The sequence below is a fragment of the Ictidomys tridecemlineatus genome, chromosome 9 (genome assembly GCF_052094955.1).
Source record: "Ictidomys tridecemlineatus isolate mIctTri1 chromosome 9, mIctTri1.hap1, whole genome shotgun sequence".
NCBI classification, from domain to species: Eukaryota; Metazoa; Chordata; class Mammalia; order Rodentia; family Sciuridae; genus Ictidomys; species Ictidomys tridecemlineatus.
Window position 1 is genome coordinate 60,268,082 of NC_135485.1, and position 22,441 is coordinate 60,290,522.

At 35.1% G+C, this 22,441-nt stretch overlaps 1 long non-coding RNA gene across 1 annotated transcript in view; it reads left to right on the forward strand.

Annotated features, from left to right (window-relative positions):
- LOC110599389 (uncharacterized) overlaps nt 1–22,441 on the forward strand; it is a 277,569-nt gene that overhangs the window by 4,059 nt on the left and 251,069 nt on the right. The window contains exon 2 of the long non-coding RNA XR_013425840.1: nt 5,694–5,850. This is a non-coding gene — a long non-coding RNA (uncharacterized LOC110599389). The remainder of the gene's footprint in view (nt 1–5,693; nt 5,851–22,441) is intronic.

Below are 22,441 nucleotides of genomic sequence, written 5' to 3' on the forward strand. Positions count from 1 at the left end.
AAAACACTAAGCAGTGATAAGAGTTTTAACATTAGATCTGGATCAAATTCCTGGACTTTTACTTATTAACTATGTTATCACTTTCTACCTCTCTATGATATCAGGTCTATAATAGGGATGATGGAAACTATACCTATTAAATAGGGGGTCATGAGGAGCAAATGAGTTAATCTCTTAAGTACTCAATCAGTAACTCATATAAAGAAAGTTCCCTGTATAAGTGTTAGCTATTACAGTTGTCGGTATGAATTTTCAGTTTGACATATCCTTTTCTTTTGAGAGGAACCAGTCATTTATATCAAACATGTAGTAAACTGTATTTTCAGAAATGATATAGCAATGTCTCTAAATCTACATGCTGTTCTGAATCATGGTCACACCCAACAATAAGTGGAGTTATTTTTCTCTTTTTGAATTTGTATTTGCCTTTATGACTGCCTGGATGAACAGAATGATGGAAGTGATGCCAAGTTCATGATGCTAGGTCATAAGATAACAATATGGCTTCCACCCAGGCCCAGCTTCGTGGCATGTCTGCATCACACAAGTCCCTGTACTCAGACATTCTCCATGCTTGGCTTGATGCTCTACTGTTATCACCTTATAAGTTTTAGTAATATTTGAAAAATTAGTCCTGCATTTTCATTTTGCACTGGGTCTCATAAGTTAGGTTGTTCATCTTGCTTCCACCTGGCTTTTGCCTGAGATGTGTATTTTAGCATCCTTTCAGACCAGCTACCTGGAGACATCATGCTGGAGAAACCATATGAAGATTACAAAGGTATAGATAGTAAGAGAATATTTAGAGGTCCTCCTTGAAGAGGCACATTTATGCTGAGACCAATGGGATGAAAAGGAGCCTATATGTGAACAATAGGGAGAGTGCTGTTAGAGACTAGTGTGTCCAAAGACTCTTGGAGACATTTTGACTCACTAGTAGAGACTGTGTTAAGAAAATATTTTTGTGATTGTTGGAATTTTGGATAGGAAGGCTTGGAAAAACATTAAGAAAACTTGAAGAAATATGCATCTTTTCAATGATTAAGACATAGAACTTTTCTTTTTTATTTCTTTTTTACCCTGCTCTGTCTCCCTTTCCTTTGTTCTTTCTTTTTACCTATGTGATTTATGAGACTATTAGAAAGTGTTTTTATATTTGTTTTTAATTCTACTTTTTAAAGTAATATACTGGATACTAGAGAAAAAATATTGCTTGAAGTAAATTTAAGAAAAACATACCATCAACTAATTTAGATGTTTCTGTAGAATATCTTTTAAATAATATAGCATTTACTGAAATTCAAGCTATGAAACAACATTTTAGAGTTGGTTCCTTCATATCTGTTCTATTCAAACTATGCGGGTTTTATTAACTGTGTTATTAATTTTCACCAGGTTCTGGTGCTTGGTGCTAGAGATTTTCTGCACTCTTGATGTCTGCAACCTAGGATCTAGACTGCAGATAAAAATATAGGCAACTAAATAAGGAACACGTATATAGTTATATTAATGGTCATGAGGAGGGATAGGTGCTGAAGCATCTGATAGGGATTTGGGATGAAATCAGGAATTATAATGTGAAAACCACTACTTAATAGAATAAGAAATATCTGACAAATTCAGCGAAAGTGTTACTCTGGATTTTTACTTTGTGGCTAATCAATGGTCAAAGCTTAATCTTAGATTTCCTCTCTCTTGGTTCTGGGATATGTATTTAGGAATATATAGCAAATGGTGGGCAAATCTACTACTATAAAATACTATTAGCCAAAAAGAATTATGAATAGTAATACGAATAACATTTGGCTGATCCGCTGTTTGGATATTTTGTACGAACAAGTACCCAGCACAAAGTCTATAAAGTATTCATTAATTTTTAGTTTTTTGTTTATTTCTATAGTTTTACTTTTATGGATATAAGAAGTTGATCAGGGATAGCCCTTGGGACATTGGGAAGAATATGAACACTACGAAAGAGAGGAATTTTTATAAAATGGGTAGAAAAAGGCATGAAATCAGGAAGTTGGCTGCTTTGCCTTGAGTTTAAATGTCTTTATTCTGAGTCGTAATCTGTACCCTTATCAATTACACATTGTGAAAATAGTGTATTCAAAGGCTTTTTGAATACTCTATATAATATAAGGTAAAATAAATTAGTGGGTAAATGCCATTTATTAATAATAAAAATTCCCCTCAAGATGAATTTGCTGGCATTAGAACAATTCCTTGAATCATTCTAGAAATTATTTTTTTATAGCTAATAAGACCCTTAATTGTGTTATAAAATTTCATATCAACCTTTTTTTAGGAGGAAAAACAATGTTACCTCAATGTATTTGGAAGTTTAGTCACATACTTTAAATACATTCCTATGGGGTACCACACTGCTATTTACATTCTGAGTCTCTGGTTGACTTTCATTCAAACACATGATGACAATCAACAACACTCAAAGCTTATTTTCAAGAATGTTTCCTTGACACCATCTTTCTCCATCTAGATGAAGGATTTCCCACTGTGCCAGGGACAGAGGTCATCAGGATTGCCTGGAGCAGCTTTTCAAGCTATCCATGTGCTTTCCCCTTCTCTCGACAAGTCTTCATACATACCAGTGAACAATAATTCCTGGCTTTTCTCACCTCCTTACTCTAGGATTAAAGTCGCTATGTGACTGTGCCTTGTATTTGATTTCTTCTCAGGTATTCTCAGTAGTGGTAAAGGCACAAGTTCTGAACCTGACTGCCTAACTCAGTTCTGGTCCCAGTTTACCACTTATTAGAATCATAATCTTAGTCAAGTGATGACCAGATTGCTGTGGTAGACCACTTAGACACTACTGGAAATGAAGACCTGCTTCCTCTAGACAAACTAGGCAGATAGCTCTAACTGTCATCCTTCCTTAGAAATGAAATTTTTGGAGAAGCAAGCATGTTTGAGCAGATTTTTTAGGTAAGACTGGAAAACCCACTAGTAAACTATGTCCCATTAGAGGACTAAGACTATACTGTGAGAGGGATACCAATGTCACTTAGAATTTCAGTGGTGGCTTTCCTCAGTAGGAGATCCCATTATAACTGGGCCTACTGATGGCAATGGTGGTGACAGGATTTGAAAACAATGTGGCCAGGTTGTAGTGCCTAATCATCTGAAGTTAAATGGCCATAATTCTTGCAGGGCATGAGTGTGGGGTAGAGAGGAAGAGGTAGTCAGCATAATCCGCAGGTTTCATCTTCAGATAGTTTGGTGAGGTGTCAATAGAAGATTTTCTGGGGCAGACATTTGAAAAGATTTTCAAAGTAGGGGGTTAAAAGTCCAATATTTACATGGCTTGTAAAAAGAGACTTTTAAACTATCTCCATCCCAAATGCCCAGGCAGAGAAATCAATTAATGTTTGTCTCAGACCAAATAAATTCTTAAGTGTTGATAAATCCCAAGCATGTGAGCTAATGCAACCACAGTCATCAGCTTCATTACTAGTTAAAATTTATTAAACTTTTTATTGTAATGTTGTATTCAATTAATAATCCAGGAAGAGTATTTGATTTGTGCAAAAAGCAAAAGAGAAAATACTTTGCTTTTAATTCTTGAAACTAAAAAACATACATCAGAATGAGTTGGGCAGTTTTGGAATAATCACAGAGAAAACAATCAGCTAATAAATTGAGAATGGATATTAGAGGTGATCTTGTTCAATTTTATAGCTGAGAACACTTAGGTACAGAAAAGAAAGCTCAGTGTTTGGCAGAAATAATTGGTTTTTCCAATAAGAAACAAAATAATGTATTTGTATTTTTAAGGCAAGTTAGATGAAAATGGAAGGGGAAAGTGTTGTGGGGAGAATGGAACAAAAAGTGTGAACAATACAAGGAACTATGATCTGCCACATTGCATCTCCAGTCGTTCAAATAACTGTGAATTGAACCAAACTCTACAGGAGCAAATAAAAGGGCCATATGGTACTCCTTGGCCTGTATCAGCTATTACAATCTCACTGGGAAAGACATAAACACATATGAGGTGTATTAAAACAGGGTAGATTATTAATCTCCATGGGATTCTTGTCTGTCTTGTTCTCCATTTCCTCTCAAGACATAAAACAGTGCCTGGTGCATAATAGTTGTTCAATAAATGTTTATCTAGTTAATCATTGCATATGTGATTAAGAACTCAGATAAACAAAGCAGAAAATAAAGTCTCCAGGTGTTTGGAAAGGGAGCAGTCACCATAGGCTGAACTCATTTGGGAAAACTTCACAAAGATGAGAGCTTGAGATAGTAATGGAACCACTGAGAACATGCCGAAAGTAGGAAAAGGTGTTCAAGTATGGGAGGAAAGAATAACATACAAAGGCAAAGAAGTGAGCATTAGTAAGGCATGTTCCCAGGACAGTGAGAAGATAAGTTTTGTTACTTTTAGTTGGAATAATATGAGCTATGTAATTTATAAATTCAGTGTGATTTTGCAGGGCCTTGATGCCTAGACTGGCCCTGGAGCTAGAAAAAAACACTGAAATTTAAGGAATTGGTAATGGCAGTGATGCCTTTGAGTTACACTGAAACTGGTCTCCTGGGGCCAAGCATCTAGAAGAGATAGGAGGGTTCAGGAGGTCTAAGACATTCAGGGGGCCAGGAGTCCCCATTCATGACCCTCTCCATTCAGTCCTGGGTTCTTGTGTATACATCTCTTGCCATTTCTGATCTTGGCTCAGCATTTACTCAGGTGTCACAAATACATAAAACTGTATGAAGAATAGGTTCTTAGAAATTTAGGGAAGCTCTAACAATCCTTGGAGATTAGATAGAATATGATTTTGAGATTTTTGTATACACTCCTTGGTATCCACATCTTTCCAAGTACATGTAAAGGATCTAGTTTGTGGATCACTGGGAATAGTATAATTAAAATCTCAGGTAGACAGTATAAAGTTTGTTCCTTGCTTCTTTTCCTTAGGATGCATAGTCCATGGTTACATATAAGTCAGAGAAAGGAAAGGAAATGTTTGTGTTTTAAAACTCTAGACTGATTTAGGATGACTGAGTTGCAACTGGATACATCAGCTCATTTAGCAGTTGCTTCATTTCTTTGAAACATTAAGTATGACATAAATCAAGATATATTTTAACAAAGATGGTGTAAAACATCTGTGAATGCTAAATAAGGGGAAATTACATTAGCCACCATGCAAACAATGTGTATGATAATTTACACAAAGGCAGAAGATATCCAGGAACTCAAACAGACAAAAGAGCTGAAATTGACTTTTATCCCAATGCAAATAATATACAAAAGGAAATATCTATTGTCTCTGTTTTCTCCTGATCATGTGAAGAATATTTGGACGAGTGAAATGTTCCCCTTTCTATTAAATTAATATAAATAGATTCTTCTTGAAAGAAAAGGGAAACCCCCCTTTTTTTTTCTTAAAGCACTAATTCCTGGCAGATGAACCTCTAAGTATCTGAGAAATCACAACTTGCCCTTGTAGGGTATGCTGTCACTGTTTGTTGCTTGTTTCTGAACATAAACACCACATCAAAAATTCTTGACTATGGTCACTTTTAAAGAAATATGAGCCCAAAAACCCCCAAGGAAATGGACATTTTTATCTCAGGCATGCTCATTGTAAGTACTTTTTGGCAAATAACTTATGTGCCCAACTATATAATGTTCTTGGCTGGTATATTTCTTCTAGCAGAAAATAATAACCAAAGATGGTTGAGTGTGTACATCACAAGGCAATAAGAGAAATTTCCCAGTTATCCTGTCCTTTCTTGTTCCTGGAAAATGACACCTGAAATTAATCAAGTAGCCTTGGAAATCACAGATGCAGAGAGTCATGGGGATAAGAGGTAAGTCTTCTTCCTTTGTCCTCAAAATCATAAACCTTATTTCAACAAGCATTGTACCTAAAGTTAACAGTTTGTTTCATCTGTGATTTTACTGTATAATAAGGAGAATGATGTTTTCATTATTCTTAGTATATCAGTCTGTTCTTTTCCTTGCCCCCATTAACAATAAAAATCCATGCAGTTTTCAGACATTATCATTTTTCTCCTGATAAACCATCTGTGACATGGAGACCTTGAAGCTGGGAGTTCTGGCCACAATGCTCAATAGACTGTGCACAGAGCTTTTTCAGAGGTAACCGCTGTTAAAAAAAAAAAAAAATCATCTCCACTGTTATTCCTCTCTCTTACACTCTTACAATTATTTTTCTCTCACTCCTTTTGTTACAGCTAATGTAATGTGAGTTTACATGAATCCAGCCAAAGGTGTTTTGCCAGACAATAGAAACTATTTATAAGGCTCTCACTGAGTGCTAGGACTGTTCTTTTTCTTAATTGCAGCTGCTCTGGCTGCAATAATGAAATCAGGTACTAGAAGGAAAATGTTCTCACTACAGACCTACCTATTTACAATTCTTTCCGTACAGGGTTCAGTAGCCATTTGTCTTTGGATAGAATAGGTCTATGAGCACAGTAATTGACAGAATAATCGAAAAGAAATCAGGTAAGAAAGTCTTGTCTCACCAATTAGTTCATAAGTAAATATGAACACAGTTTTCCAGAGTCTTTTGGTTTCAACCTTGAGTCTTTGTGAAGTTGAACTGACATAAGTAATATGGAGATAATGTCTAAAAATTGGTTATAGAAGTAAATCTAAAATAGATGGTCATAGTTCAGTGTTTATGTGTGCATGTTTTAATCAGAGTTCTCCCAAGAACAGAATCAATATAGAGAGAAGATTATTTAAGAAGTTGACTCATGCAGTTGTGGAATTGTGGTGACTCCAAAATCTGAGAGGAAAGACCAGCAGGCTGGAAACTGAGGAAAGAGGTGTTCTTTGAGGAAAGAGGTATACTTTTGAGTCTGTAGGCGGTTTGCTTCAACTGACTGGATGAGGTCTACCCATACCATGAAGAGTAATCTGCATTACTCACAGTCCACCTATTTAAATGTTAATCTCATCCAAAAAAAGCACCTTCACAGAAACATTCAGCACAATGTTTGTCCAAACATTCAAAGTTGACTACAAAACTAACCATCATGTGCACGTATACCTTTTAATGTTATTTAAGCAACATCTCAAATTAGATATCACTTGGGAAACTTACAAAGCTCAGAAAGTCATCTGGGCAAGCAATGCTTTTATTTTCCATAAATGTTCCAAGGACAAGATATTATACATTTATTTTAGATAAAACTATTATTACAAGTACTACCTGGTATTCTGTTATGTTTTGTTATTTCCAAGAGTGGGAGTTTCTTCCTTTATTAATAGATGTCTTCAAGACCCATTAAATAGTCATTTGAATCTCTTTTTTTTTTTCAGGAAAGAAATTAGATTGTTGCCTCAAAGATAGATAGAATTTTTTAAAAATATTTTTTGGGAATTATAAAATATGAATACTGTTATGAAGATCACATAATCGAGTTAGCACCAAGCCCAATTCTGTTTTGTATCCCATGATGCTTTTATACTTTTAGTAATAATATTAGATTATAATATTGTAATCTGAGAGTTTAGGATGTGTCTTCTTGGTAGAAAATTGTTCCTTTGAAGTACAATACGCTTATAGGCAGTTTGACTTCCTGGGAAAGATAATTTCTCTCAAATAAGAGGAAAAGTTTATTACTTTCTTTATCATACTTGGTATCAAGTTTCATAATAACTGTATAAATCACTAGATAAAAATTTTGCAGAGAGGTAAACATTAATATTGTGCAAGGGAATTGATAATTTTTGGAGATATTTCTCATCTAGTCTGATTTGATTGTCTTTATACATGGGAAATGTTTTCAGCATCTGAGTTGAAAGTGAAAAATAATTTGAGCAAAACTAGAAACAAATGCAACAACACAATTTTTGAACATTTAGTATTATTTCCTAATAATCATAACAAAGTTTAACCCTCCTTTGCCAGCTGCTGTGACCCAGATGCTAAACTGTTACACTGAACATCTTACACTTGAACTGTTACATCTTGAACTGTTACACTGTTACATCTTTTTTTCCCCCTTAGTCATCTCCTGTCTTAATGGTAAGGCATGTGCTTGAATCCTATATATTTTTCATTTGCAAAATAGGTGGTATGAATCTGAAATATGAGTTAAGGAATTGGCAAATAATATTTACTAATTGTGTGGTTTGGAGAAACATCATGATACAGACATTAAATTTAGGATATTTAACTTCTTCACAGATATAAGTATTACTAAGTCAGATATGAGATATTTTATAATGATCCTTTTGAATATTTGATAAAAATCTTATAGAATAATTCAAATGATGACCAGCCTCCAATATTCTGGAAAAGTATGTCAGGAAGTATTATCATAGATCAAAGAAACTTCTGTTCATCCAATATTTACTTATGGCTCACTATGTATTTGTGTTGTGTGCTAGGTACTAAGTGAATAATTTTATGCAGCAGAAGAATGGTTCCCATTCTCATGGAACTTAAGTCTAGTGAGGAAGATGCACAATACACATATACACACAAGAACACACATACTTTATGAAAAGTGCTATAAAAAAAAGTTTGGTGCTGTGAGAGAACAACTTTGGTGGTAATTTGAGATTGAGGTCTACTTTAGAGGAAAGGTAAAAAAGATCTTTCTGATTTGACATTTATCCTAGGTGTAGAGGGCAAAACTGCTGTGCAAAAATTGGAAGAAAGAGAATTCTAGAAGAGAGAAAATTGTGCATAAAAGCCCTAAGGCAGGGAAGACCTAGGAGAAGTTCCAAAGTGGAAAAATGACCAATGGGACTGGAACCTAGAGAGCAAGAAAAAGAGTAGGAGAGTAGGGGAATGGGAAAGAGAAGAGGAGGGGTTGGTTTTTTTTTTTTTTTTTGTACTAGCGATTGAACTCAGCTACTGAGCCACATCCCCAGCCCTTTTTGTAGTTTATTTAGAGACAGGGTCTTACTGAGTTGCTTAGTGCCTCACTTTTGTTGAGGCTGGCTTTGAACCCTTGATCCTCCTGCTTGAGCCTCAGGAGTGCTGGAATTACAGGCAGTTTGCTACCATGCCCAGCAAGGGGTTGGATCTTGTATTCTCCTAATTGTCTTGACATTATGATTTTACTCTAAATGCAAGTGAAAGCTACTGAAGGGGTTTTCACATAGATGCATGATGTGACATGATGTGATAATTCAAACAAAGTTGGATACTCATGATATTTATTTAATGATTTTAAAGAGTATAGGATTTTTGAATTATTTGACTTTTTTTTTGGTTTTAGAGTTATTTTGGTACAGAAATACAAGTAGCAGTAGTCTCTAGTAATTGCATAGAAGGGGGGAAATTCTAGAGTTTGACATTGAGAAAATTGCTTAGCTACTCTTTTCCATGCCTGAATTCTGAATCTTAAAAATAAGATATAGTAAAGCAATTTTAAGGCAGTGATCCAAGAATATGTACTTTGAAGTATATTTACATTTGTTATGTTATTCACCATTTTTTAAAAGTTCTAGTGAAGGGCATTATCCATCAAAGGTAGTCCATGAACACACACAGACATGCAAACACACACACACACTCACACACACATACATACACACAAATAGTTTTCAAAATATCATCACAGAACAATTTCATAAGTTATCTTTTACTATTTATCATCACAGAACAATTTCATAAGTTCTCTTTTACTATTTCTTGTTTGGTTTAATGTTAGACTAGCTCTTCAGGGCCTTTTAGTAAGGCAGGAGAATAAGAGGGAATACTGAGATGTCATGATGAAGTGATGCCTCCTAAGGAAATGTAATAAAATGTTTTTTAGGCCCTCTTGCAAGCAGGAAAACAGGGAAAATGCCACACCAAGTGCATCTTATTTTCACATAAAAGATGACAAAGGTATTTTGTGGTAATTCTGAGTTTGTATATATTTTTCAAGTAAACCTGTTGTAAGTGAAAGAATGCAGTTCATTGCATCAGGTTGTCATCAGAGGTCCCACGAGTTCCTAGAGAGGTAACCTGACTCAGGATAAGCAGGATTCTTGGTTTATTGCATGGTAAATAATTTCAGCATTCATCAGAGACAAAGGTTTACTTAGGAAAGCAGAAGTACATTCAAAAGAAAATGTGGGCTATCTTGAGAGTAAGGGAAGCTTTTAGGATAAAGCAAGGAATGCACCTTCAAGGGAGAATGTGGACCAACTCTAGAGGTAGAAATAGCAAACTCTGAATGTAGGGTGTTAAAATTTATAGAGAAACAATTGCTAGGGGCTGGACTAGAAGTAGAACCAAGGGGGAGTTACAGAATTTCCCATCAGTTTTCCCTGTGCTTGCATATTGCCTTTATATTACATTTTTTCAGGTTATGGTAAGAGTCAATGGCAAGGGCAAGGGCATGCACTAAGGGCATGGGCTGGGTTGCCCAGGAATTGCAAGTGTTCATGGACATTTTTTGCCCTTAATGGTTCATGGGAGCTTTTTTTTAGATTTGGTTTATTTCTTCCTCTCTGTGTTTCCAAATTGTTCTCACGGTAAAGAAATATTTTTTTTTTTTAAATTCCATCCTTTAAAAAATGAAGTGTGTTATTCTAATAGAAGGAACTGAAAGTATGGCATAGAAAAATATATGGAGCACATGTGTTTTCTCTAAAGTGCAAAATATCATATAAGTTCACAAATTTATAGCTTATATAATCTGCTGTGTGCCATTGAGTCCCAGTTTTGTCTGTGATCTTGGAGTAGCCAACATCTCTGGTCCTCAGTCTTTGGCAACACCTTTTGTCCTCAGTCTTCATCTTTCTCATATAAAAAAGCAGAAATGTAGTGGTCAGGGAGGCAACCATTACTGCTCACATCCTGAGCCCTAAATTGACTAAGCTAAGACCAGGTAGTGCCATGGAGCTGCATAGGGAACCCTGTGCTCATCCCTCCAAGGTTTGAAGTAGAAGCTTAAGCAAGTTCTGAGAAACTTTCCTCTACTCCTTAGAAAGTTCAAAGAAGAAATTACATGCACACTGTGGTTGTGATTGACTAAAGTAAACAGAAAGGAAGACCAAGAGACCATAAGGTGGTTTCCATTAAAGGGAATTTCACTCCAGGGGTGCATAATACGTAAGTTTCTTGGTTAACAGTCTTGTAGTTTATTAGTTTCTGACCTTGTAGAACCTGCTGCTGTCCCCATGCCTTCATGTTTTGCCTACTTTTTAAAGAAGGATAAACTTATGATGATGCTAATTTTACACTAAAATGGGAGATTGATGTTGATGTTTAAGTGGTTTGGCCACTTTAATCTGTGGCTAGTATAAGATTCATTTTTTAAAACATGTACTTCTGTTAAGATGCATCTAGTTATATTCTCATAATTTTTCTACATAGTTCACACAAAGTATCTGAAAAAATTTTAGATATATCTTCAGTGAAGTCATTTCATGTGTTTTCTAAATTAATCCTCTAAGAAATTCTATGAGTTAGATAATATCTCAATTATAGAGACTAAACCAAGGGTCAGAGAAATTAAATGACTTACCAGACTTAACCAGAGTCTCAAATAGTAACTGTTGGGGGCAGGGATTGTTCTATGGGTGAATGAAATTAGTAGTTGCAAACCCATTGCTTTTTTCCTTGCTTCACTAGCATGCTAAATTCATCATTTCTGCAATATTAAGTACAGGGATAACGAGGGCACAGTGCAATCAGAGTAGTGGCAGAAATGTTTATTTTTAAGGTATTAAAAAATCTCTATTGTGTATTCATGGCAACAATTAAGCTCCTGGTCAGGCCAAAGGGTGAGAGTACTTAAATGAGTTTTTTTTTTCTACCTCCCATTATCCACTTGGAAAGTCAATACTAATAGGGGAAGCACAGAGCAAGGACTAAGTTCATTACATGTGATCAGAAAAGGAAACACATCTACCATGTTAATGTAGCTTTCAATTTACAGTGACATTTACTGAAAACATTCAGCAATATTTGGGAAAGTTAAAAGGGAAATTGTGTACCCCAATTAACCATAGGAACAAAGAGTGAAGATTAGGGAGGAAAGTGTTTTTTCTTTTCTTTTTTTTTTTAAGCAAAATGTGTGGAAAGGTCAGGCTTTGAGTGACCTAACCTCTACCGCTTTTATTATTTAGGTTGACTAATGAGCATTTCACTTATCATTCTAATGGATACATTTACACATGGAAGAATAATAAAATGCTTCTAAGTAATGGTGGCCAATAATAACTCTATGTAGGCAGAAGCTAAATAATTTCTCTATTATCCAATTTACATAAAGAAAATTTTGAGTTGATTATAAACTGCCATTCTATACTCTAATATTTTATTAAATATTTTGAATTCACTTGTCTAATCAATGATTCAGCAAACATTTATTGAGCTACTACTGTGCAACAAGGCCTATTTTTAACTGAGGTAACAGTGATGTAAAAAGTCCCTGACTTCATGGTGCCTTTATTCTAGGATGTCTTTACTGGAATTATCTAGACATAGTATTGAAAAGTACTTTTCTGGGGTCCAATTTTGGCTGTAACATTTTCCCCAGAATTTGAAGTTCATGAAAACAACTGCAAAGATCCTAGCAATATCTCAAGCAACACATGAGTGGTCTCTTTCTGAAGAACACTAATTGCTGTAAAATATCAACTCTTTAAGGTGATTGCTAGGTATATAATATAACTTTTACTCTCTCCCCTACCTTCTCTTTATACATCATGTCACCCTAGGGAAAAAAGTTTGTTTTAGCATTGCATACAACTTCAGGGATCTAAAAGACAAGAAACAGATTCTTTGAGAGGAACTATCTAAACTTCAGTATTTTTAAGTGCTTACTATCCAAGTAGAGGATTCTAAAAAGACACAGTAGTAATAGCTACCATTTTTCAATGACTTCTATGGGACACTGATGTCTCACAAAATAGAAACTCATTCTGAGAGATTTGTTTTGCACATTAGCATATTTAAGAAGTCCTAAAATTCACAAACCTCTTTAACTCAGTATTTCTTAAACATAACTAATCAAGGAAAATATTTCCTTAACCTCCATCTATTGACAATTAACATTTTGGAAAAACATTTTTCTCTATAAAAAATTAAATTCTGACTGTTGCAGAAATAGGAAATTTCTGCTGTCTTATCATTTGTTCTAATATTCTGAAGAAGTACATAATTTTAATATTGTTGCCTGTTTTTTATTTTGAATCATTCTACTATGGCTGCCATCCTTTTGTGTGTTTTCATCTTTTTATTAAAATATACAATGTATATTTAAACATTTTGTTCTTTGAAAGGCCACAGCACAAAAACTTCTGAGTATGTTTCAAATGTGTTCACACATAGCTCCATTATTTGGCAGATTTGTTACTGCTCAGTGGAATGTCATTTGTTGTCATGGTGGCTTTGATGTTTGCAAAAAGTATTTTTTCAAGTTAATTGTTGATTGATATAAACCTATAATTGATGAAAGAAAATATAATTTCTTCCAACAACCCTTTTCCAATGATAAGGAACTTTAAAAAATATGCCCAAAGTCACAATGAGGCTGCCTGGAATTCTTGAAAGAAATAGTCTACAAGAAACAAAAGAAGTCACTAAAACGAATTCCCAAAATGAAAGATACAGAAAATGGGAAATAAATAGCAAGCAGGGAAATTTCTCTTCTAGCAAACTGAAATCACAAGTGAACAGTTCCATGAGTAATACTTTCCAATTTAGTTTGTTCTTTTCATTCAGCTCTCTGTGAGTACAAAACATTTTAGGACCGCTCTCTGGCTTGAATTGCTGGATGCTAGATAGAAAAGAGATCTATGAATTTCTTTAGGGTCTTGATTTATGTGTTTCTTAGAGCTTGCTCAAGTTCTGTGAGACTGGGAGAGCAAGTGAAATTCTGCAAAAAGACCAGCTGTTTCTTAGCAAATGTTGTACATAGTGTTATGTTAAGAAATATTCTCCCCCCCCTTAATTTTTGCAGTGAAATATTTCTTTTGTGGAAATAAGTACATATATTTTTAGAAGAGAAATAGAAACATATATAAATTTGCTTCCTCTATATAACATAGACACTTAGATTTACCTGAAACTAGCAAGTTAATTATGTCAAGTCATATTAGTTAATTGGCACAAACGAAACAACAACTAAAAAACAAAAACACAAAAAACTTTTTCCCAAAATTTTGTAGCATTAATTACCCCTCCCTCCCCCACCTCTTTCTCTCTCTCTTTTAACCCAGAGGCACTTACCCACAGAGCCACATCCCCAGCCCTTCTTATATTTTATTTAGATACAGGGTCTCACTAAGTTGCTTAGGGCTTCATTAAGTTGCTGAGTCTGGCTTTGAACTCTTGATTCTCCTGCCTCCGCCTCCTGAGCTGCTGGAGTTGCAGGTGTGTGTCACTGTACCTGGCTTACTTTTCATTTTTATAACTTTGGGATTTCTGAATGGGTGTTTACTGCATTGAAAGAACTGTAGATGAAATTTCTTCATAAAGTTTAGTTTTTGTAACTCAGTTTTACATTCCTGATTTTTTTTTAAATTGGAAGATTGGGTAACACATTTCATTCAATTGGGTTGCTGTAGAAGTTTTTTATTTTTCTCTGGTAGGTAGTATTATGCTCATTTCATGCTTTATACATGGGTCACTGTGTTTGACAAAACATCAGTTCTATATCATTTTCTAAATGATAACAGAAAACAGTTAAATATTCTAACGAAGTCACAAATCTTTCACAGACCATACAATACCTAGGCAGCTGGTCTACTCTCCATTTCCTCTTACACAGCAGCTTTCTTCCCATAACACACACAAGAGTCTTTCTTGATTGTGTATCTTTAGAAGGCAGTCAAAGTGGCAAACTGTGATATGTTGCAAAGCACTAATTGAAAGGCTGCTGAGATGTTTAAGAGTTGAGTTTGGAATGGGGAATTTCCTAGATGATCCTCAAACTATTTGGGGGAAGTTGCTATTTTAATGGATAAATAATTCCACTCATTTAAGGCCCAGACATGATACACACACACACACACACACACACACACACACACACACACACACACACTGTTCCTACGTTTTTCCTCACCAATTAAAAACCTCTCATTTTGTAGATGTGGCTTTAATTTGAAGCAATATGGTATTCTTTTTTTTTTTCCTCCCCATTCTAACTAAACAAACTCTGTAAGAATTAGCTTTGAGTTATTCCATCTGTGGACTTTTAATTTTGTCATAAAAACACAGAAGCCTGGCAGGGAACTCTTTCCAACTGGCTACATGTATCATCTTGTCTGAAAGCTGGTTAAGTAAGTATGGCATTTAGAATGAAATAAAAAAAAAAACTTCATTTATGGAACTAGTTCACAGGATGTGTTTGCCCACTTCTTTGACCATCTGTTTATGTTGACAACCACCGCCCCACATTGTGCCAAAGTGCCCTTGGCTATTAAAAACAGTGTTTTGTGTGTGAGTAGTGTGTGTGTCCTCACACATGTATGTGTTTTGGGGGTGCCATTTTCTTGAGAAAAGTCTTGTTAAAGGTCGCATATAATCCATGTGGAGATATTTCAGGTCAGTTGCTGTTCAGGAAACATTGCACCAAAATGCTATAAGCCTACTCATTCTTAAAGATACTCCCTGCCTCCCTGACATATTGAGATTTCTTTAAAGAGACTATGAATATATTATCAAAATACCTGTTGAGTTTGGCTACAATGGAAATGATATTATGTGTTGAAGGTGAATCCAAATATGAATCTAAACATCTCAGAGTACAGAAGTACTTGGGAATCACTAAGGATTTCTAAATTGTTGGCAAGATTCTTTCTGTGAACAGGACTATCAAAGTTGACATTCAATTCACCAGATGATAGGGGAACCCTTCTTTCATATTTAACACTATAAATAAAGTCTTTGGGGTATCCTGAGGGATGAAGAACTGTGGACACATGGGTTGCCAATCTGGCATCATTATCATTTTTTTCTGCTTTGAACAATAATTTATTCAAGGTTTTAACAACTACTATTCAAAGCCAATCAATGTACAATAATACTTCAAGCCCTGTGCTGGAGAAATAAAGAAGCATGTTCTCAACTGTACCAAAATTGTAGAGTGGAGGAGACACAAGTGATGAGAAAGATAACACAGCTAAGAGATGGATTTTGTAACATGGAGATAAAAATTGTTTAGGAGGTCCAAGGATGGAGAGGTGTTACAGGGCTGCTAAGCACCAGTGACAGCTTCTGTTCTATGAGGCCTTCACCTCTTCTTTATTCCAAGCCCCTAAATTATATGGAATGTATATGTGAGCAACTATGCCACTCTTATTCCCCTTAGCATTGAAACACAAAACACCTGAGGAGCATAATGAGTGCAGTGAGGTTTATATACTTAAGTAACTCTCAGGAATAGGGTACAGGCTTAGAAATAAAGGTATTGGTTTAGGGACTAGTGTAATATATTGTCATAGAACACTTTTAGGTAAGGTTGAATGCATCATATCCTTTGACTCTAATCTATAATTATTATTTTTATTATTACATTTTAATCCTTTAAGATTGTGATGGTCTCCCCACCCCGCATTGGGCTTGTCAGCTTTTCAAATAGGTTTGCTCTTTCTCAAATAATTTTCCATGTTTTATCATCAGTTGTTTTAGAATCCTTTCTCAGGGTCTGGGTCTGGGCTGAGTAACAGATATCATTTCTGACAGCTGTAAAGTGAGGCTAACGAACGTACCAATGAGGATGTACAGTGCCAGGCTCATCCATCCAGCTGAATTTGCATTGTGAGTGCAAATAGCTGCACGTCATGGCCCACTGCTGCCCAGGGCTGGAGTCATTTATTTAATAACTCAGTTCAGAGGCATTACAGGGGAATTGCAGCGTTTCATATTATTCAAGACAAATAAGAAATTAAAAAATGCTGCACAGAGAAAAGTAATATTTTAGCTCTTCCCATGACTGAGGCAGTTTAAATGCTGAGTATTATAGTCCTGAGGTATAAAACATGAACAATTTCTGCTAAGTTTAGGAACTCTGATAATTGTGTTAATGCCAGTTGCTGTGGCAGACATGGAAAATAAATGAATAAATACCTATAGCTTACTTGAAGAAGGCTCTAATAAGAGAAACATATAGGTAAAGAGACAATTATAGCATAAGGTGTCAAATAAGAGTTAGGAAAACCTTTCTGGGTTATGTGATGTTGAAGGTTAACGGTGTGACTTTAAGGATAATTGGGAGAGTTAACAGGGTGACTCTGGGTGCTTAGGGCATGTGCCTGGAGGTGCAAAGTTGGGCAGAGGGAGTAGAGAGAGGAATGATGAAAAGAAAGTCTTATGTGGTCACTTGTATCAAATCATTAGGTTCTGGTCCAAGTAACACAAAAACCTACAATAGGGACTTGGGCAAGTCAGTAGATTTTCTTTTCACATACCTGGTAATCTGAATTATTTGATAGAGACTCCATGGTGCCTGGTTTCTAAGTGCTTAACAGGTATTAACTCCTCTGATGCTTTTAGCAACATTTTGAAGTGTACACTATTTTTGGCCCCATTTTATAGTGAAAAAAATTAGGACATGTGGTGGTTAAGTTGCTTGGTAGTGCACAATGGTGGAGATAGGCTTGAATCTAGGTGGTTTGTCTCAAGAAAATACTCTGATGGACTCCACAGTGAATTGTACTTGGCTATCCAGTGGAAAAGTATCCCATAACTTCAAGAGAGCAGACACAAAGGGACAGGAAGAATCCTGTCTTAGATATCTAAGATAAATAATTCTTCGGTAGACAAAAGTGAGAAATTCAATGACAATGACACATTCCAACCACTCAAGACAAGAAATGAAGTAGCACCAGTTGGCCCCAGAGTTTTGGACTCTAATTATTGAAAAACAGATTTAACATAGCCTATAGAATTTCACTAAAAGACTTTTTAATAAGGAAGAGTAGATAAGTAAAGCAAGAGCTTACTTAGAATGGGAGTGAATATACTTTTGAGTTGAAAGCTGAACTAATTCTCTAAACTCCATCTACATGGGTGGCCTTACTCAGTTTAAATAATTATATTTTAAAAAGATTCACTTAAAATATGTTTATTCTAAATAAATAGCTAGTTTTTACATATGAAGACCACTGTTGAGCTTAGATCAAGAGAGGCATATATATATATATATATATAATTAATTATATATAATATATATTAATAATTAATTATATATATAATTAAGATATATATATTTTACTTTGCAGATCCTTAGGAAAATTTGATGTGGGGCATCTAATAAGCTAGTTTAACAAAACACTGCTAGCTAGAATATTTGTTAAAGAGAATAAAACAGCTAAAAATAATCTCTTTCATTATCCCTGCATCTTTCATTATTCCTGCATTATCTTCATAAGACACACAAAACTTATCATGACTTTCTTTTGATTAATGAAAAAATCAACCATTTCATCTTCTTTTTCCACTGAATGCACTAGAGTCTGACCTTATTCTGTATTTCCAACCTTTGGGGTTTCTCTCCATTCTTTATACAGCCCATCCTACAAGGGCTTTCCCTTCACTCCCTGGGCCCACACTACATGTGTCTCCCAAGCCCAGAGTGTCTGTGTCCTTACTCCAGGGGTCTATGAGCTCAGATCTCAACTCTTTCACAAAGGCCCTACAACCACACAGAGAATTAATGATAAGCCTTTGTGTTCCCATAACATTGCAAGACTTTGACCTGAATTTTTGTTTCTATGATGATAAATTAAGGCTTTAATCTCTTCTAACTCTAAAGTTTAATGAGATACACCATATTCACCAAATTGAGAGGATTTGAGTTTAAAAGTGCCCTAGAGATCAACTAGGACAACCTTCTCATTTCACAAGAAGTAATTGAAATTATAGGGAATTTATTCAATTTGTTATTTCTGGTTAGTTTTAGGACTCAAACTAGAAATATTCCCTAAATCTATGTTTTTCCTATTATAATACACATAGCCATGTGTCAAACAGAAAGTGTCCCCTCCTTACATTATCCATGTTCTGCTCCATGGACCTGAGGAAACGTTAGGTTATGGCAAAGGGAAATTAAAGTCATAGATGGAATGAGTGTTGTTAATTAGCTCAATTTAGAATAGAGAGATTATCCTGAATTATCTTATAGGCCCAGTATAATCACAAGAATCTTTTAAAAATGTGGAAAAGGAAGGAAGAGAATATCAGAGTGATGTGACATAGAGAGACTTGACTGACCATTAGATAGAAGGGGGCCATGAAACAAAAGAGTGTGTACAACCTTTAAAAGTTGAAAAAGTCAAGAAAATGGACATTCTTCCAGAGTCTTCAAAAGGAATTTGGTCCTGCCAACACTTTGACTCTAGCCTAGTTAGACATATTCAGACTTCTGACATCCACAACTGGAAGATAATAAATTTGTGTTTTTGAAATTTCTGTGTTAGTCACCTTTATGTTGCCATGACCAACATATCTAAAAAGTATAACTTAGAGGAGGAAGTTTATTTTGGGCTCACAGTTTCAGAATTGAGTCCATGGTTAGTTGGCTCCATTGCTTTGAACCTGAGATAAGGCAGAACATCATGGTGGAAGGTCAGCATAGAGGACAGTTACTTAGATCATGGCAGCTGAGAAGCAGAGAGAGTGGGGCGGGAGGGAGAGGCCATGGAGAAGATGAATCTTTCCAGAGTATGTCCTCAGTGACTCACCTCTTCCACCTATGTCCCACCTTCCTACAATTACCACCCAGTTATCCCATTCGAATTAGGATGAACTGATTAGGTTAATAGCTCTCAAAATTCAGTCATTTCATCTCTGAATATTCCTGCATTAACAAAGGAGATTTGGGGGAGCACCTCATATCCAAAACATAACAGCTACTAAATTAGTGGTAATTTATTATAGCAGTAATAGGGAATAAATATAAACACTTAAGACTAAAGGCTAAATGGATATTCAAGGTTTAATAAAAAGGAATTTAAATACGGGCATATTTTAAAGGCATATTTTATTTTTACTTATTTTGGGTTTATTCTTAATGTTTTTGGTTTTATTCATTCATTCTTCCAACAAATATTAAGTATGTGACATTGCTGTTCCAGACATTATGGTAGATCAAACTATATGCCTCAGTATTTTCATTCCTCTCTGAATCTATCTTTTTATTATAGCCTTATAAAGGATGAAGTGAACTTTCTTATGCTTTGGCTTTGGGACTTGCTTTGACAGATCATATATGAGCAGAACAAGTGTACCAATTTTGGCTTAGGCTTATTAAGAGGACTCATATAATTCTGCTTTCTCTTTTATGGCTTTGTCATGCCAGTGCTTTAAAAAGAGGTTCATGTCATCAGCTACTAGCCTGAATAACACATAGAATACTTATAATAGTACCTACCTGACCCAGAGACCTTTGAGTAAAATAAATGCTTACTGTTCTTATTGCCACTGTATTATTGAGTTTGTTACACAGTCTTAGGACATTAGGTGTGATAGGCAATGTTATATAAGCAAATGACCTAAACACATATTTAAAAGGGCCTCAATAGAAACTTATGCATTAGAACAGTAGTGTCTCTGAGTATAAAGGAGTGTTGCATCAAGGGAGGGTCAAGGAAGGCTTCACAGATAGGGGAACACTTGAGATGACTCAGAAAGGATGACTATTAATTTCCCTAAGATGATAAAGGGTGTGGCTGAGTAATTGGGAAAGGTTATTTAGTGTAAGTATATTCCCTTTAGCAAATTTCAAGGGAAATTAGTTTTAGCTAAAGAGGGTGGTAATATGTCTTTAGTTAACTTTGTACTTGTCTTTTAATTTTTTTTCATGTAGAATCTGCAAAGTAATATTTCTCAAGTAGTTTGTTAAACAGATATCATGCCTTATTTCTGAGCTAATGATCACAACATTATGACATAGTTATTTAAGAGCAGAAAAAGCAGGAAATAAAGAGGGACTAGTTTCTCTTAAGCATGAGAATCAATAATAACTAAGAAGAATTAACAGCTTGATAGGAAGTTTCTATTATGTGTAAACTGGCATGAGTGTTGCTTATAAGGTCAAAGCCATTGTTTCGTTTACTTAGTATTTTGGTCTTAATAAAATGACTTGGACATCCTACTGTACTCTAATCCTATTAAGTCACTTTCATAATGCATTCTTTTAGCCATAGGAAAAGAAAAGACTATGCAGAATCCTTTTCTTCTAGGAAGAACAGCCAGATTTTCCAGATGATTGTGGGTCATTAGTATCTGTCCAGTAAAGTAGATACATGTAGTGATTTCGACACAGTTTGAATTTGTTCAATAAAAGCAATCTTGGAACTCCTTAAATGCTTGTGCATATTGTGATGTGTATTGAATCTTCCTCTATCATATCTGAAATTTTCAATTTTAATTGTATTCTATTTTTGTTACTTAAAAAATTTATACTCATACAAATTCTATGCAAGGTGCAGGAAACATGCATACTCTTTCTCTATATGAAATGACATGCAATTCTAGCATAAGCAAGATTGAAGATGTTAATAAAAAAAGGATCTACAAGTGTGACTAATATGATCTCATATTAAACAATTCACAAATAAATACCATGGTTGGATTTAGATACCAGATGTCAAACCACATAGTAGTACAGATACAGTTGCTTGCCTTCCTGTCACTGGTCGCCAGAAAGAAACAGATGGTTAAAAAGATATGTAGCTGAAGCAAGGCATGGAAATAGGAAGCTACAGAGCAGAAATTCTGCTGTTTAAGTAACAGTAATTTTCTAGTCTGGAAAACCTGGCTGTTTTATACCTCTACTTATGCACTTAAGCAGTTTAAATGTGAAACATAGCAAAAATAGTCCAAGCAAGGCTGGCAACTTGCAAATTTTGCCATGCATAATTGCATCTCAAAAATATCAGAGGCAGACGCACAGCAGTATAAAGTAAACACTTGTATGCAGTTGAACACAATTATATGATGGTTATTACCTAAGCTCATTACAGCTTCAGAAGGGGCTTTGTGAACTTGTGCTCTAACTAGTAGGTCAGGCAAAATGCAAATAAGGTCTAAATTTGAAAGCAAGTGATGAAAAAAAAATCATACAATTTAGACTGGGAACTATAATTTGCCTTTTAAAAATAAGCCTCAGCAAGAATCATCCTCATTACAATAATGGCTTGTTTATTCTGCACAACTTGTTTGCAATTATGGACCCTCCTTTAAAGCTGATTTTAACAGGAAATAAGAGCAAGTAAAAAAAAAGTGTGTGTGAGGGGGGCTTTGTGGTTGGTCAGTTATATTAATTAGAGTGGATGCAAATATGTGTTACAAAATCATTTATGCCTTTATTCCAAATCTTTTAATTTCTGATTTCTGTCATTGAAATCTAAAGTCTCAAATAGTCTATCAGTCTAAAGAAATCATTATAATTGAATTTCTAATGAGAGTGTCTATGGAGCTTTGTTCCTGGTATTTCCATTATAAGACTGGAGTCCTCTGCATCT